Consider the following 16,216-nt stretch of genomic DNA (forward strand, 5'->3'; position numbering starts at 1 on the left):
AGTCAGATAACACAACTCTGACCTTCCCAACATGGCAGCAGTCAGATAACACAACTCTGACCTTCCCAACATGGCAGCAGTCAGATAACACAACTCTGACCTTCCCAACATGGCCGCAGTCAGATAACACAACTCTGACCTTCCCAACATGGCAGCAGTCAGATAACACAACTCTGACCTTCCCAACATGGCCGCAGTCAGATAACACAACTCTGACCCTAGCAACAAGGCAGCAGTCAGATAACACAACTCTGACCCTAGCTACAAGGCAGCAGTCAGATAACACAACTCTGACCCTAGCAACAAGGCAGCAGTCAGATAACACAACTCTGACCCTAGAAACAAGGCAGCAGTCAGATAACACAACTCTGACCCTAGCAAAAAGGCAGCAGTCAGATAACAAACTCTGACCTTCCCAACATGGCAGCAGTCAGATAACACAACTCTGACCTTCCCAACATGGCCGCAGTCAGATAACACAACTCTGACCCTTCCAATATGGCCGCAGTCAGATAACACAACTCTGACCCTCTCAACATGGCCGCAGTCAGATAACACAACTCTGATCTTCCCAACATGGCCGCAGTCAGATAACACAACTCTGACCCTAGCAACAAGGCAGCAGTCAGATAACACAACTCTGACCCTAGCAACAAGGCAGCAGTCAGATAACACAACTCTGACCCTAGAAACAAGGCAGCAGTCAGATAACACAACTCTGACCCTAGCTACAAGGCAGCAGTCAGATAACACAACTCTGACCCTAGCAACAAGGCAGCAGTCAGATAACACAACTCTGACCCTAGAAACAAGGCAGCAGTCAGATAACACAACTCTGACCCTAGCTACAAGGCAGCAGTCAGATAACACAACTCTGACCCTAGCAACAAGGCAGCAGTCAGATAACACAACTCTGACCCTAGAAACATGGCCGCAGTCAGATAACACAACTCTGACCCTAGCAACAAGGCAGCAGTCAGATAACACAACTCTGACCCTAGCAACAAGGCAGCAGTCAGATAACACAACTCTGACCCTAGAAACATGGCCGCAGTCAGATAACACAACTCTGACCCTAGCAACAAGGCAGCAGTCAGATAACACAACTCTGACCCTAGCAACAAGGCAGCAGTCAGATAACACAACTCTGACCCTAGCAACAAGGCAGCAGTCAGATAACACAACTCTGACCTTCCCAACATGGCCGCAGTCAGATAACACAACTCTGACCTTCCCAACATGGCGGCAGTCAGATAACACAACTCTGACCCTTCCAATATGGCCGCAGTCAGATAACACAACTCTGACCCTAGCAACAAGGCAGCAGTCAGATAACACAACTCTTACCCTAGAAACATGGCCGCAGTCAGATAACACAACTCTGACCCTAGCAACAAGGCAGCAGTCAGATAACACAACTCTGACCCTAGCAACAAGGCAGCAGTCAGATAACACAACTCTGACCCTAGAAACATGGCCGCAGTCAGATAACACAACTCTGACCCTAGCAACAAGGCAGCAGTCAGATAACACAACTCTGACCCTAGCAACAAGGCAGCAGTCAGATAACACAACTCTGACCCTAGAAACAAGGCAGCAGTCAGATAACACAACTCTGACCCTAGCAACAAGGCAGCAGTCAGATAACACAACTCTGACCCTAGCAACAAGGCAGCAGTCAGATAACACAACTCTGACCCTAGCAACAAGGCAGCAGTCAGATAACACAACTCTGACCCTAGCAACAAGGCAGCAGTCAGATAACACAACTCTGACCCTAGCAACAAGGCAGCAGTCAGATAACACAACTCTGACCTTCCCAACATGGCCGCAGTCAGATAACACAACTCTGACCTTCCCAACATGGCGGCAGTCAGATAACACAACTCTGACCCTTCCAATATGGCCGCAGTCAGATAACACAACTCTGACCCTAGCAACAAGGCAGCAGTCAGATAACACAACTCTGACCCTAGAAACATGGCCGCAGTCAGATAACACAACTCTGACCCTAGCAACAAGGCAGCAGTCAGATAACACAACTCTGACCCTAGCAACAAGGCAGCAGTCAGATAACACAACTCTGACCCTAGAAACATGGCCGCAGTCAGATAACACAACTCTGACCCTAGAAACAAGGCAGCAGTCAGATAACACAACTCTGACCCTAGCAACATGGCCGCAGTCAGATAACACAACTCTGACCCTAGCAACATGGCCGCAGTCAGATAACACAACTCTGACCCTAGCAACATGGCCGCAGTCAGATAACAAACTCTGACCTTCCCAACATGGCAGCAGTCAGATAACACAACTCTGACCTTCCCAACATGGCAGCAGTCAGATAACAAACTCTGACCTTCCCAACATGGCCGCAGTCAGATAACACAACTCTGACCCTTCCAACATGGCCGCAGTCAGATAACACAACTCTGATCTTCCCAACATGGCCGCAGTCAGATAACACAACTCTGACCCTAGCAACAAGGCAGCAGTCAGATAACACAACTCTGACCCTAGCAACAAGGCAGCAGTCAGATAACACAACTCTGACCCTAGAAACAAGGCAGCAGTCAGATAACACAACTCTGACCCTAGCTACAAGGCAGCAGTCAGATAACACAACTCTGACCCTAGCAACAAGGCAGCAGTCAGATAACACAACTCTGACCCTAGCAACAAGGCAGCAGTCAGATAACACAACTCTGACCCTAGAAACATGGCCGCAGTCAGATAACACAACTCTGACCCTAGCAACAAGGCAGCAGTCAGATAACACAACTCTGACCCTAGCAACAAGGCAGCAGTCAGATAACACAACTCTGACCCTAGAAACATGGCCGCAGTCAGATAACACAACTCTGACCCTAGAAACAAGGCAGCAGTCAGATAACACAACTCTGACCCTAGCAACATGGCCGCAGTCAGATAACACAACTCTGACCCTAGCAACATGGCCGCAGTCAGATAACACAACTCTGACCCTAGCAACATGGCCGCAGTCAGATAACAAACTCTGACCTTCCCAACATGGCAGCAGTCAGATAACACAACTCTGACCTTCCCAACATGGCAGCAGTCAGATAACAAACTCTGACCTTCCCAACATGGCCGCAGTCAGATAACACAACTCTGACCCTTCCAACATGGCCGCAGTCAGATAACACAACTCTGATCTTCCCAACATGGCCGCAGTCAGATAACACAACTCTGACCCTAGCAACAAGGCAGCAGTCAGATAACACAACTCTGACCCTAGCAACAAGGCAGCAGTCAGATAACACAACTCTGACCCTAGCAACAAGGCAGCAGTCAGATAACACAACTCTGACCCTAGCAACAAGGCAGCAGTTAGATAACACAACTCTGACCCTTCCAATATGGCCGCAGTCAGATAACAAACTCTGACCTTCCCAACATGGCCGCGCTCGTTACCCCGCAGCAGCGTGTGACGCGCTGACGTCACTCAGCACAGCGCCACGCCCCTTGCGGGGACTCCATTTTGTGCTAGTGCAAGGAGCTGCTGGTTTTATTTCCGGGTTGTCGGAGACCGAAACCGGAGGGAGCGGCAGAGAGCGGGTAAGGGGGCTGAGGACGGATCCTGGTGCCAGGGCCCAGAGCAGAGAAGGGGGAGCTGCACTGCAGTGACCCGGAGAGTGGGAAGTGTCCGGGCTGTGGACACACATTGTGGATGACAAGTAGCAAATCACAGCTCCTGGATGTCAGGGCAGCTGTGGGACTACAAGTGCCATCATTGCCTGTCCCCACAGGGACTTGTAGTGACACCAGAGCCATCCTGTGCTGTAACGAGCACACGGCGATACAGTAAATGGGATGTGCATAGTCCTAGCTGCTGTAGGACTACAACTCCCAGCATGCCCTCTCGGCCACCGACTGTCTGGGGATGCTGGGAGTTGTAGTTTCTCTGCAGCTGGAGAGTGACTGGTTGCAGAGCACTGTAATATATTCTCTGTAGATAGTGTATGTGACTTAAAGGGGCGCTCCATGATGAAGGGGGCCCTCTCTGTTTCCATCTCTTACTTTCCAGATCTCTGCTTGCTGTCAGTGACTGGAAATGTTGTACACTGAGCTTGCTGCCAGCAGCGGAGTGTTTTCTACCATTGTATCCACTTCTGCTGGTTTGCTGCAGTGTATCAGCCCGGAGTCCGGTGGGGATAGCCCTGAAAGGGCGCTCTGCCGGCAGTCTTGGCAGATTAGCCCTGCCGGCCATGTCAGAACCTCATAGACCCCATTATGATTTAAAGGGGCTATGTGGACAAGAGCAGAAGCTTCCCTGCCATCATTTAGCTGGATCCAGCACGAGACGAAGAGACCTCACTAATCCACCAGCAGCAGGACCACTGCAGTCTGTGATTGGCTGCAGCGGTCTGGGACTTTGAGCGGCATGTTCTCAGAAAAACCTCTGATAACAATGCTCAGGTCATCTGACCGCTGCAGCCAATCTGCAGCCAAAATGGTCTTGATTACTGTCTGGTGGTCCTGCGCTGGATCCAGGTGAGAATCACTTAGGTTGCTATATTTTATTTACAGCCGGAATCCACTGAGGAACCTTTCCTTTTTTCCCGTACAATCCTTTAAGAGGCTCAGGCTGTGATGTGGCTTCTGTTCACCAAATATGCTCCAGGTATATGGAGGCTATTTACCGATTAATGGGAAGATTGGGAGTTGTTTTTCATGCATTTGGTCCACTGATGGCATAACTATGGGTACAGCCATCACCCACAGGCCGCGGTGGCATCGGTGTAACACGTCCCATAAAACATTGGAGCACCCATTTCCTGCTCTGAACCAACTCTGGTCCGCACGGCCCCGACAGCTTGTGTTGTCAGGTGATAATTTTATTAAAGGGAACCTGTCATCAGAAATTTTGCACTAAACCTAAACGTTTCCCCCTCTGCAGCTCCTGGGCTGCATTCTAGCAATGTTCCTGGTGTTCTTGTGCCCCCTTTCTGACTAAAATAAAGACTTTGTAAAGTAGTACCTTTTGTGTATTCAGATCTTGATAATGGTACACGGGGGCGGGCTCTCTGGTGTCAGTTAGTCTGCCTCCTGTCGCTTTAGGCCGTCCCCCATCGCGCAATTTCAAAGTATATACAAGTGCATCTCAATAAATTAGAATATTATCAAAAACTTAACTTATTTCACTAACTCAATACAAGAAGAGAAAGACCTATACTATAGAATTATTACACACAGAGGGATCTATTTCAAGTGTTTATTTCTGTTAATGTGGATAATTATGGCTTACAGCCAATGAAAACCCGAAAGTCATTATCTCAGAAAATTAGAATAACAGAAAACACCTACAAAGGCTTCCTAAGCTTTTAAAATGGTCCCTTAGGCTGATTCAGTAGGCTACACCATCATGGGGAAGACTGCTGACTTGACAGATGGCCAGAAGGCAGTCATTAACACACTCCACAAGGAGGGTAAGCCACAAAAGGTCATTGCTAAAGAAGCTGGCTGTTCACAAAGTGCTGTATCCAAGCATATTAATGAAAGTTGGGTGGAAGGAAAAAGTGTGGTAGAAAAAGGTGCACAAGCAACCGAGATAGCAGCAGCCTTGAAAGGATTAAGAAAAGGACATTCAAAATTTTGGGGGAGATTCACAAGGAGTGGACTGCTGCTGGAGTCAGTGCTATAAGAGCCACCACACACAGACGTATCCCGGACATGGGCTACAACTGTCACATTCCTTGTGTCAAGCCACTCATGACCAATAGACAACGCCAGAAGTGTCTTACCTGGGCCAAGGAGAAAAAGAACTGGACTGTTGCTCAGTGGTCCAAGGTGTTGTTTTCAGATGAAAGTACATTTTGGATTTCATTTGGAAATCGCGGTCCCAGAGTCTGGAGGAAGAGTGGAGAGGCCACAATCCAAGCTGCTTGAGGTCTAGTGTGAAGTTTCCACAATCAGTGATAGTTTGGGGAGCCATGTCATCTGCTAGTGTAGCTCCACTGTGTTTTATCAAGACCAAAGGCAACGCAGCTGTCTACCAGGAAATTTTAGACCACTTCACGCTCCTTTCTGCCGACAAGCTTTTTGGAGATGGAAATTTAATTTTCCAGCAGGACTTGGCACCTGTACACACTGCCAAATGTACCAATACCTGGTTTAATAACCACAGTATCACTGTGCTTGATTGGCCAGCAAACTCACCTGACCCAAACCCCATAGAGAATCTATGGGGTATTGTCAAGAGGAAGATGAAAGACACCAGACCTAACAATGCAGACGAGCTGAAGGCTGCTATCAAAGCAACCGGGGCTTCCATAACACTTCAGCAGTGCCACAGGCTGATCGCCTCCATGGCACGCCGCATTGATGCAGTAATTCATGCAAATGGAGCCCCGACCAAGTATTGAGTGCATTTACTGTACAGACTTTTCAGTAGGCGCCAACATTTTTGAGTCTAAAATCATTTTTTCGGTTTTCTTATGTAATCTAATCTAATTTTGTGAGATAATGACTTTTGGGTTTTCATTGTCTATAAGCCATAATCATCAACAGTAACAGAAATAAACACTTGAATTAGATCCCTCTGTGTGTGATGACTCTATATAATATATGCGTTTCCATTTTTGTATTGGATTACTGAAATTAACTTCTTGATATTCTAATTTATTGAGATGCACTTCTAGTCAAGAAACCTCATTGACGGCAAACAAAGGTCTTAAACATGCAAAAAAAATTAAAAATCTACAAATGTACTATTCTTAGTTTACCAAAAAAAGGTGCAAATACCGAGCATTATACTTATGATACAGATAAGACGTCGTCAATGGAAAACGCTCAGCATTGGTAGGAGGGAAAACTCAGTCAACATGGCCGCCCTCCTCGACCAGGCGGTCTCGCTGGTGGATGAGTAGAATAACGTTTGTTCCTTCCTATTATTTGCATGGCATTTGCCCTTCAAGCTCTCTCCGGGGCCCGTAACGTCATGGGCACCACTCTCCTCCAATGTGGGAGAGCGGGGCCAGATATCGGCTACAGTTACTGGCACGTGGTGTAAATTACTTATATAAAGTAAAGCACTCCAGTTGGCTTTAAAAAAAAGAGAAAAGTGTCCGGCTAATACAATGGTGCATGAATGTGGCACATCTGGACCCTTACACGGCTATTTCTTTGTTGACTTGGAATTGAGCTCCTTCAAATGATGATAGACCTGTCAGAGGATGACTACAGGTTGTTACAAAGAAATGTAATCACTAGTGATGAGCGAGCACAACCATGCTCGAATTTTTGGTACTAGTGATGAGCGAGTAGTACCATGCTTGCTATTAGTGACGAGCGGAGACTACCGTGCTCGAGTGCGCTGCACTAGCGACGAGCGGAGACTACCGTGCTCGAGTGCGCTGCACTAGCGACGAGCGGAGACTACCGTGCTCGAGTGCGCTGCACTAGCGACGAGCGGAGACTACCGTGCTCGAGTGCGCTGCACTAGCGACGAGCGGAGACTACCGTGCTCGAGTGCGCTGCACTAGCGACGAGCGGAGACTACCGTGCTCGAGTGCGCTGCACTAGCGACGAGCGGAGACTACCGTGCTCGAGTGCGCTGCACTAGCGACGAGCGGAGACTACCGCGCTCGAGTGCGCTGCACTAGCGACGAGCGGAGACTACCGCGCTCGAGTGCGCAGCACTAGCGACGAGCGGAGACTACCGCGCTCGAGTGCGCAGCACTAGCGACGAGCGGAGATTACCGCGCTCGAGTGCGCTGCACTAGCGACGAGCGGAGACTACCGCGCTCGAGTGCGCTGCACTAGCGACGAGCGGAGACTACCGCGCTCGAGTGCGCTGCACTAGCGACGAGCGGAGACTACCGCGCTCGAGTGCGCTGCACTAGCGACGAGCGGAGACTACCGCGCTCGAGTGCGCTGCACTAGCGACGAGCGGAGACTACCGCGCTCGAGTGCGGTGCACTAGCGACGAGCGGAGACTACCGCGCTCGAGTGCGCTGCACTAGCGACGAGCGGAGACTACCGCGCTCGAGTGCGGTGCACTAGCGACGAGCGGAGACTACCGCGCTCGAGTGCGGTGCACTAGCGACGAGCGGAGACTACCGCGCTCGAGTGCGCTGCACTAGCGACGAGCGGAGACTACCGCGCTCGAGTGCTTGTAACAAGCAGCTCGGCGGGACTTTCCTCATGTACAGAGTATAATAGAAATCAATGGGGAACTTTTTTCCTGATGGTCTTCCAGAAAAATGCTCGCGTTCCCCATTGACTTCCATTATACTCAGTACATGCTGCTCCTTACAAGAACTGAGGATGGTAGTGCTCGTTCATCACTAGTCATCACCATTGTATCATAGAACTGTACATGTAGATGTTTTGTCCCGGGGTAAGTGGTGACCACCTGTGACGTCTGCAGCCGAGGAGTGCAATGTCTCGCAGGCAGGTCATAGGCAATTGTGCGATTCCTGCCACTTTCCTTTTACTTCTAGGGGTAAATAAAGTGTCACTTATCTGTATTGGGACACGCTGGGAGCTGTAGCCGGCCACTGAGAGAATATTTCAGCATGATGGCTCCTGCGTGCTGTACCTCACCCAGCCTTCTAGGAAGGTATGATAGGGGAGCAGGAGCCCCGGGGTGTGACTGCATAGTTCTGCCGCATACCTTACTGGAAGGAACATACAAAACCTTCAAAAATGTGGATTGTCCAGAAAAAAATGATCTGCTGCCGAGCACAGCCCTAGGACAGACCTTTATATTGAATTAATAAGAGCGCCCTAAATGAGTCTAGGGGTTATATGCAGGTTAGATTAATGTCAGCTGAGCCCTGCAATCTGTGTATGGGGGGTCCAACTTCCCCTCATTGCAGATGTGATGACTGACAGCAGCGTTCTCCGTTCTCTCCATTTACAGCACATGCAGCTTGTGTATGGAGAGGTCAGGATTGTGAAGCTTTAGGCCACTGCTGGCCACCCTCTTTGTACAGCGGTGATTGTTATACTCTTTTCTTAATTTTTATTTAATACGCATGAAAATAATCACCTGTAATATATCTTATCAGAGAAATCTGCTTTCTCCTCCTGGACTGGGTCTTTCACTCTCAGTTCATGGATAACCTCTGTATTCAGTGAAGACTGACTTTCCCATTACTGAGAGGAGATGACAGTTGGTGCTCTTAAAATTCTATGGCGGAGGATCTAGAGGCGACAGACACTCCACTGCTACCGTAGTTCTCCTGAGATACGTTACCGTTCTCCATAGAACGTTATGAGCACTAACTGCCCTCTATCTCCGTAATGGGAGAAGCTGTGTTCACTGAATATAGATTTTACCTGCATATATAGAGAATGATCAGTCCTAAAGGAGAAAGAAGCAGATTCCTCTGATAAGATCAAGGGGCTAATTTTCCTGTGCACTATTGATTTATGAGATAAAAATTAAAAATCCGGTTACTATTTAATAGCTCCAGTGTCCATCATAACATGATCGCACTGCATACTCCCCTCCCGGAGCGAGGCTGCTCCTCCAATCAGAGCGATGTGTTCACATGACATTGTCACATGGCCTTTGATTGGCTGCAGCATTCAGTCAGAGCGGCTGTCCACTGCAGCAGTCACATGACACATGGTCACCGAGCATCAGATCGCTGCTCATCGTATTAGACTCTGGGAGATAAGCGGCTGCTGATTATCTGGCAGCTGCTTATTATCCCTCCATATTGGAAAAGGCGCACTCTCAGCGGAGATGAGCGTGCATGCATTTAGGGGAATTGTAATTGCTGTCCAAAGGAGCATTCACCCAACTGCTTTAAACATCAGTCTTTTCCTGAGACGCTGCTCTTGTCCATGACGGTTTCTGGTATTGCAGCTTGGTACCATTGATGTGATTAAGTTGCAATACCAGATGCTGCCAATGGACAAGAGTGGCGCTGTTTCTGGGAGAGAACAGCCTTGTTTTTCTTATACTTTTTTATAAAACCTTTTAAAAATTAGCTTGACTGTAGTTTTATTTGCTGGATTACTGCTCCCACCATTAGTCACCCAGCTTTCCCAAAATCTCATTGTCACGAACCACCGGGGGGGTCACTCAGAAATCCCCCGCGCTGGCTACCAGTACGTCACAATCGGGGGGTAACAAGTGGGGGTCACCCCTCCTTTATACCTCCCGACCGACAGACAGAGCACGTGACGCGCTCTCTAGCGCCCCTCTTATAGTCAGGCCAATTATGGAATTGCCCGACAATAAGCAAGGAGGCCGCTATACTACTTATGCCGATTATTGAAGGGTCCCCGGTGAGAGTAGGGTATATATTCCCCCGACCTCCGCGGGCGGAATATATAAAACCTCCCCGAATCTCACTGGCCTCCCCACAATAATCCTTGGCACAACTCGCTGCCACCAACCGCTTCACGGTAACTATTAGCCGAACACACAGACGTGGGATTCAAGATCGAGATAACAGAACAGCCCAAGATTAATTATATAATTTAATCGGCCTAAAGCCACACTAGAAACTACAATATATACAATAGGGAATCTACAGAATATACATATGTCAGAGTACAGTCACAATCAAAGCATGGGTTACAAACAGGCATACACAGTTCCAGCAGTTACCTTGTGCGTCTGGCCACAGGGGGGCGCTGTAGACCAGGTTTCCAGGAACTCCCTCACAGGTCTTTCCCAACCAGGCCCCCGAGCAAAAGAACACTGGAAAATGGCCGAAGTAGGGTTATCAACCTGGGCAAATCCAGGTCCCCTCCTACCTTAGTGACCTCAGAGGGAGCACTGCTCCACCCCTGGCTGGAGTTATGGACAAAATCCACAACATGGAATATGGCCATAACTTGGCCTGGGAGCGTCGTAGGCGGACGCCGACGCTCTCATTGTGACAGCTATGAATTTAGCTACAGAACGAGAGGACTCATGACTTGTCTACTAGTTCCCCATTGGCTGATATCACGCCTGGGGTATTTCCCCAGGTCCTGCTCCCATAAAAAGGGTGTGCCAGCATCGTCCGCATGCGGAGACACCATTTTTATGGTTGCCATATTTATCGGAAATATGGCTTGCGAGATATGAACCATTTTTTACTGGAGTCGTCCTGTCTGGATACTTCCAAGCTTGCTAACTAGATAGCAGCCCCTACTACAGGGTCACGGCAGGGAGTCATCCTGTGTCCATTGTTCCCACATCACCTAATCTCCATATCACAGGAGATGGCCATGGGATGTGTTGCTAGGATGTGACACCTTCACAGATGCTGGACATCTGAGAACAAGGGAGGGGGCACTGCCATGGAGTGATGAGAGCGATTATGACTGGAAGTCATAATTCATCTTCATATCCCAGGGTTTGCCTCACACCTCCCCCCTTTTGAGGGCGCTAGGGGGCAGCACACTCCGGTGTTCCCCCGTGCGCCCGTCCGCGACCTCTCCTTGTCGGGACAGCCCGTCTGCGTTACCGTGGTCCCGGCCCCTTTTGTGGCGAATGGTGAAGTTGTATTGCTGGAGCGCAAGGCTCCATCGCAACAATCGCCCATTCGTCCCAGAGACAGTGTGTAACCAGCTGAGGGGATTGTGGTCCGTCTCCACGATGAAGTGGCGCCCGTATAGATAGGGTTGCAGACGCTGCAGGGCCCACACTATGGCCAGGCACTCCTTTTCCATCGTGGAATAGGCCACTTCCCGTGGTAACGGCTTCCTGCTCAGGTACAAGACTGGGTGCTCTTGGCTCGCAGAGTCCACCTGGCTGAGCACCGCACCGAGGCCGAAGTCACTGGCGTCGGTCTGTACTACAAACGGCCGCGTGAAGTCGGCTGCCTGTAGCACGGGCGGGCTGGACAGGGCGTCCTTTAGGGCCCGGAAGGCTGTCTCGCAGTCCATTGTCCAATCGACTGCAGAGGGCAGCTTCTTCTTGGTGAGGTCCGTCAAGGGCTTTGCCAGGCTACTATAGCATGGAACAAACCTCCTATAGTACCCAGCGGTCCCCAAGAAGGACATCACCTGCTTCTTGGTCCTGGGGGTGGGCCAGGATGCGATGGCTTCCACTTTCTCAGGCTCGGGCTTCAGTGTTCTCCCGCCTACCCGGTGACCGAGGTGCTGGACCTCGCTCATGGCCAGCTGACACTTTCCCGGCTTGATGGTCAAACCTGCCTGGTGGATCCGCCTGAGCACCTGTGCTAGATGCTCTAGGTGGTCCTCCCAGGTGGGACTGAAGACGGCAATGTCATCCAGGTACGCGGCCGCGTACCCTTCAAGTCCCTTGAGCAGGGTGTTGACCATCCGCTGGAAAGTGGCAGGGGCATTCCTCATCCCGAATGGCATCACCGTGGACTCGTACAGTCCAAATGGGGTAATAAAGGCAGAGCGTTCCCTGGCCTTGCGAGTCAGGGGGATCTGCCAATATCCCCGGCTCAGATCCATGATGGTCAGGTACTGAGCCCCGGCCAACTGATCGAGCAGGTCATCGATGCGTGGCATTGGGTACGCATCGGCGACCGTGACAGCATTGAGCTCCCTGTAGTCCACGCAGAACCGAGTGGTTCGGTCCTTCTTAGGGACGAGGACTACAGGCGAGGCCCAAGCGCTGTTGGATGCCTGGATCACCCCCAGCTTCAGCATCTCGTCAATCTCCTGGCGCATGTGTTGCTGCACCTCCAGGGAGACCCGATATGCTGAACGCCGGATCGGGGGATGATCCCCAGTGTCCACGTGATGGACAGCCAAGTTAGTCCTTCCGGGCTGGTTGGTAAACAACCCCCGGAAGGGGTGTAGGGTGGCCCACAGCTGGGACCGTTGGTCCTCCAAGAGCTGGTGGCCAACCTCCACATCCTCAATGGATCCGCCTGCCCTAACCTGGGCTAGCATATCCAAGAGGGTTTCCGCTTCTCCCTCCTCGGGCAGGTTGCACACGGGGAGTGCACATGCCTCCCGCTCATGATGTGCCTTCATCATGTTCACATGGAAGGGCTTCCGCCTTCCACGGGCAGGGTCCAGGGTGACCAGGTACGTCACAGGGTTGAGCTGCTGGTACACGAGGTATGGGCCTTCCCAGGCTGCCTGAAGCTTGTCCTGTGGTACGGGGACCAGTACCCACACCTTTTGACCCACTTGGTAGGTCCTCTCACAAGCGTTCTGGTCGTACCAACGCTTCTGATCGGCCTGGGCTTGAGCCATATTGTCGTGTACCAGTTGCGTCAAGGCCTGCATTTTGTCCCGGAAGCGCATGACATACTCGATAACCGACACTCCAGGGGTGGCCAAATCCCCTTCCCAAGCCTCTTTCACCAGAGCCAGGGGGCCCCGCACACGTCGCCCGTACAGGAGCTCAAACGGTGAGAATCCTGTTGAGGCCTGTGGAACCTCCCGGTAAGCAAATAACAGGTGTGGGAGATACCGCTCCCAGTCACGCCCATGGGAGTCGACCAACATCTTAAGCATCTGCTTTAAGGTGCCATTAAACCGCTCGCACAGGCCATTAGTCTGTGGATGGTACGGGCTGGCCACCAGATGTCGCACCTGGACTTGCTTACAGAGGGCCTCCATCAGCTGGGACATGAATTGGGTCCCCCGGTCAGTGAGCATTTCCTGGGGAAAACCCACTCGGGAGAAAATCTCCAGCAATGCGGTGGCCACCTTGTCAGCCCGAATGGACGACAAGGCCACTGCTTCTGGGTACCGGGTGGCATAGTCCACTACCGTCAGTATGAAGCGTTTCCCGGAGCTGCTGGGGATGGCCAGCGGGCCGACCAGATCCACAGCCACCCTCCTGAAAGGCTCATCGATGATTGGCAGAGATACTAGTGGGGCTTTGGGGTGTGGCCCCGCCTTCCCCACTCTCTGACAGGTTTCACACGAACGGCAGTAGGCAGCCACATCGGCCCCCATTTTTGGCCAGTAGAAATGCTGGTTTAACCTGGCCTTGGTCTTAGCGATCCCTAGGTGTCCGGCCATCGGAATCTCATGTGCGATCCGCAACAACTCCGTCCGGAACGGATAGGGTACCACCAACTGTCGGTCCCTGGGCCACGCCTCCGGTGAACCCTGCTGGACCGTGGCCCGGTACAGCCGTCCTTGGTCCCAGACCACTCGCTCCGGGTCCGAGTCCGAGGGAGGCTGTGCCGCCTGCTCCTTAAGAGCTTTCAGGCTGTCGTCAGCTTCTAACGCTGCCTGAAACCCCTGACTAGATGTGGCCAGAATCGACGAGACTGTCACATCTTCAGTCAGTACCCCGGGACCTGTGTCCTGGCCTCCACCTGACTCGGCTGCCACTTGGTCAGAAGGGGAAGAGCTATCGGACCTCCGGGAGGCCCCTTGGCTTCCAGCACTCCCACTGCGGGTGACAGCGGCCACAGCCGCTGCGACCGTGGGTCGTGCCTGCTCCTCCTCCGTTCCTGACCAAGTCGCCGGTTCAGGCAGACCTACCTGGCTTCCTGACACCCCGGTTGTGGGGGAACCATGCACCGAGATCTTACCTGGGAGCACTTCCGCTCCTGGACCGGCCCCAATCTCACCTGCCTGTTCCCCTCCTGCAGCAACAGAACCCCGCTGTGAAATCTCTGGGGACCCCACATTTGCTGTGATAGCCCCCACCCCACACACTGGTCCTCCCCCTGCAGCACCCTGCTCTCTGCTTATCCCTGCAGAGGGCAACAGATCCCAGCTCACTGGCTGGTTACTTGTAGAGGCATTGTCACACCTTTCTCTGACCCCCTCCCCTGTCACAGCTGCAGCTGAGTGTGTGTCTATGGTGTCTATGCAAGCAGAAATATCAGAGTTCACTCCCTCCTCCCTTACATCATTCATAGATAACACATTACCATTGTTAGGAGTCATGTCAGTACGGGCTGAAGGTTCAGCCCTTGGGGGGGGCCCAAACTGGGAGGTTATCTGCCCCAAATCTGTCCCAAGTAGCACGTTTGCAGGGATCCGATCAGTTACCCCCACCTCCCTCACCCCTCGCCCTGCGCCCCAGTCCACATAAATGTCAGCAACAGGCAGCGCCGGGTCAATGCCTCCAATCCCGGAGACAGCGAGGGTTTTTCCAGGGATCAAGTCTTGGGGGGACACCATACCAGGCCGCACCAGAGTCACCTCCGAGGCGCTGTCTCGCAATCCTATGGTCACAGACCGGCCGACGGTGACAGGTTGGAAGCTGTCCAGGGACCTACCACCACCCCCACCCACACAATACACCTTGGGCGGCCCTTGGGACGGGGACGGAGCCGGGGCCTTGGGACGCTGAGGGCACATGGCCTTGAAGTGTCCAGGTAGGTTGCACTGGTGGCACCGTCTTGGTTCTGCCACGGGCCTGGAGAGGGGAGTTGAGGGGGACACCCCCTGCAGTCTAGGGGCAGGTGGGGCAGTCGTAGAATTCATCTTACCCCCTCTCCAGGTGCTGCTGGTGGCTGCTCTCCTGGCCTCAGGAGCCCGATTGTTGGTGTAGTCATCGGCCAGGGCAGCTGTAGCCGTGGACCCCTTTGGCTTCTGGTCTCGGATGAACTGGCGGAGATCCTCAGGGCAGTTCCACAAGAGTTGCTCCGTGATGAACAAGTCCAGGATCTCCGGTCCGGTGGAAAGCTGCAGGCCTTGGGTCCAGTGGTCGGCAGCTCGGGCAAGTGCCCGCCGGTGGTCAGCCCAGGAGTCCTTTGGTCCCTTTTGCAGGGTCCGGAACTTCTTGCGGTAGGACTCTGGAGTGAGGTTGTACTGTTGGATCAGGGCCCGCTTGATGGTGTCGTAGCCCTGATCTGCCTCAGCAGGCAAGTCCCCAAGGATATCCAGGGCCTTACCCCTTAGACGGGGGGTCAGGTATTTGGCCCACTGATCCTTGTCCAGATGGTGCTGCAAGCAAGTCCGTTCAAAAGCAGTCAGGAAAGAGTCCAAGTCTCCATCCTTCTCCAGCACGGGAAAGTCCTCAACACGGACCTTTGGAAGTTTGGTGTCTTGAAGGTCACGTGTGGCTGATGAGGGTCGGAGCTGAGCTAGCTGCAGCTGGTGGTCACGCTCTGCCTGTTGCTGTCGCTCTTCACGCGCTGCCTGCCGCTCACGCTCGGCCATGAGTATCTCGTAGGTATCCCGGTCTCCAGCCATAAGCCTGGCCAAGGCAGCTTGAAGGAGAGCCTCTGCACCTCTCAGGCCGGAGGGATTGGCAAGTGGTGATCTGCGGCACGCTGCAGAGCCAGGTGATTCACTGTCCATTTCAGAGCGGAGGGCTGGCATCTGGCTCGTTGAGGACCCTTGG

General features: G+C 52.2%; 1 protein-coding gene across 1 annotated transcript in view; it reads left to right on the plus strand.

The window, feature by feature from the left end:
* The first annotated feature begins 3,489 nt into the window (after positions 1 to 3,489).
* WIPF2 (WAS/WASL interacting protein family member 2) overlaps positions 3,490 to 16,216 on the plus strand; it is a 99,430-nt gene continuing 86,703 nt past the window's right edge. Inside the window, exon 1 of the mRNA XM_075350151.1 lies at positions 3,490 to 3,579. The gene's annotated coding sequence lies outside the window, so the exon portion shown is untranslated. The remainder of the gene's footprint in view (positions 3,580 to 16,216) is intronic.

This window comes from Anomaloglossus baeobatrachus, chromosome 5 (genome assembly GCF_048569485.1).
Source record: "Anomaloglossus baeobatrachus isolate aAnoBae1 chromosome 5, aAnoBae1.hap1, whole genome shotgun sequence".
Classification (NCBI taxonomy): Eukaryota; Metazoa; Chordata; class Amphibia; order Anura; family Aromobatidae; genus Anomaloglossus; species Anomaloglossus baeobatrachus.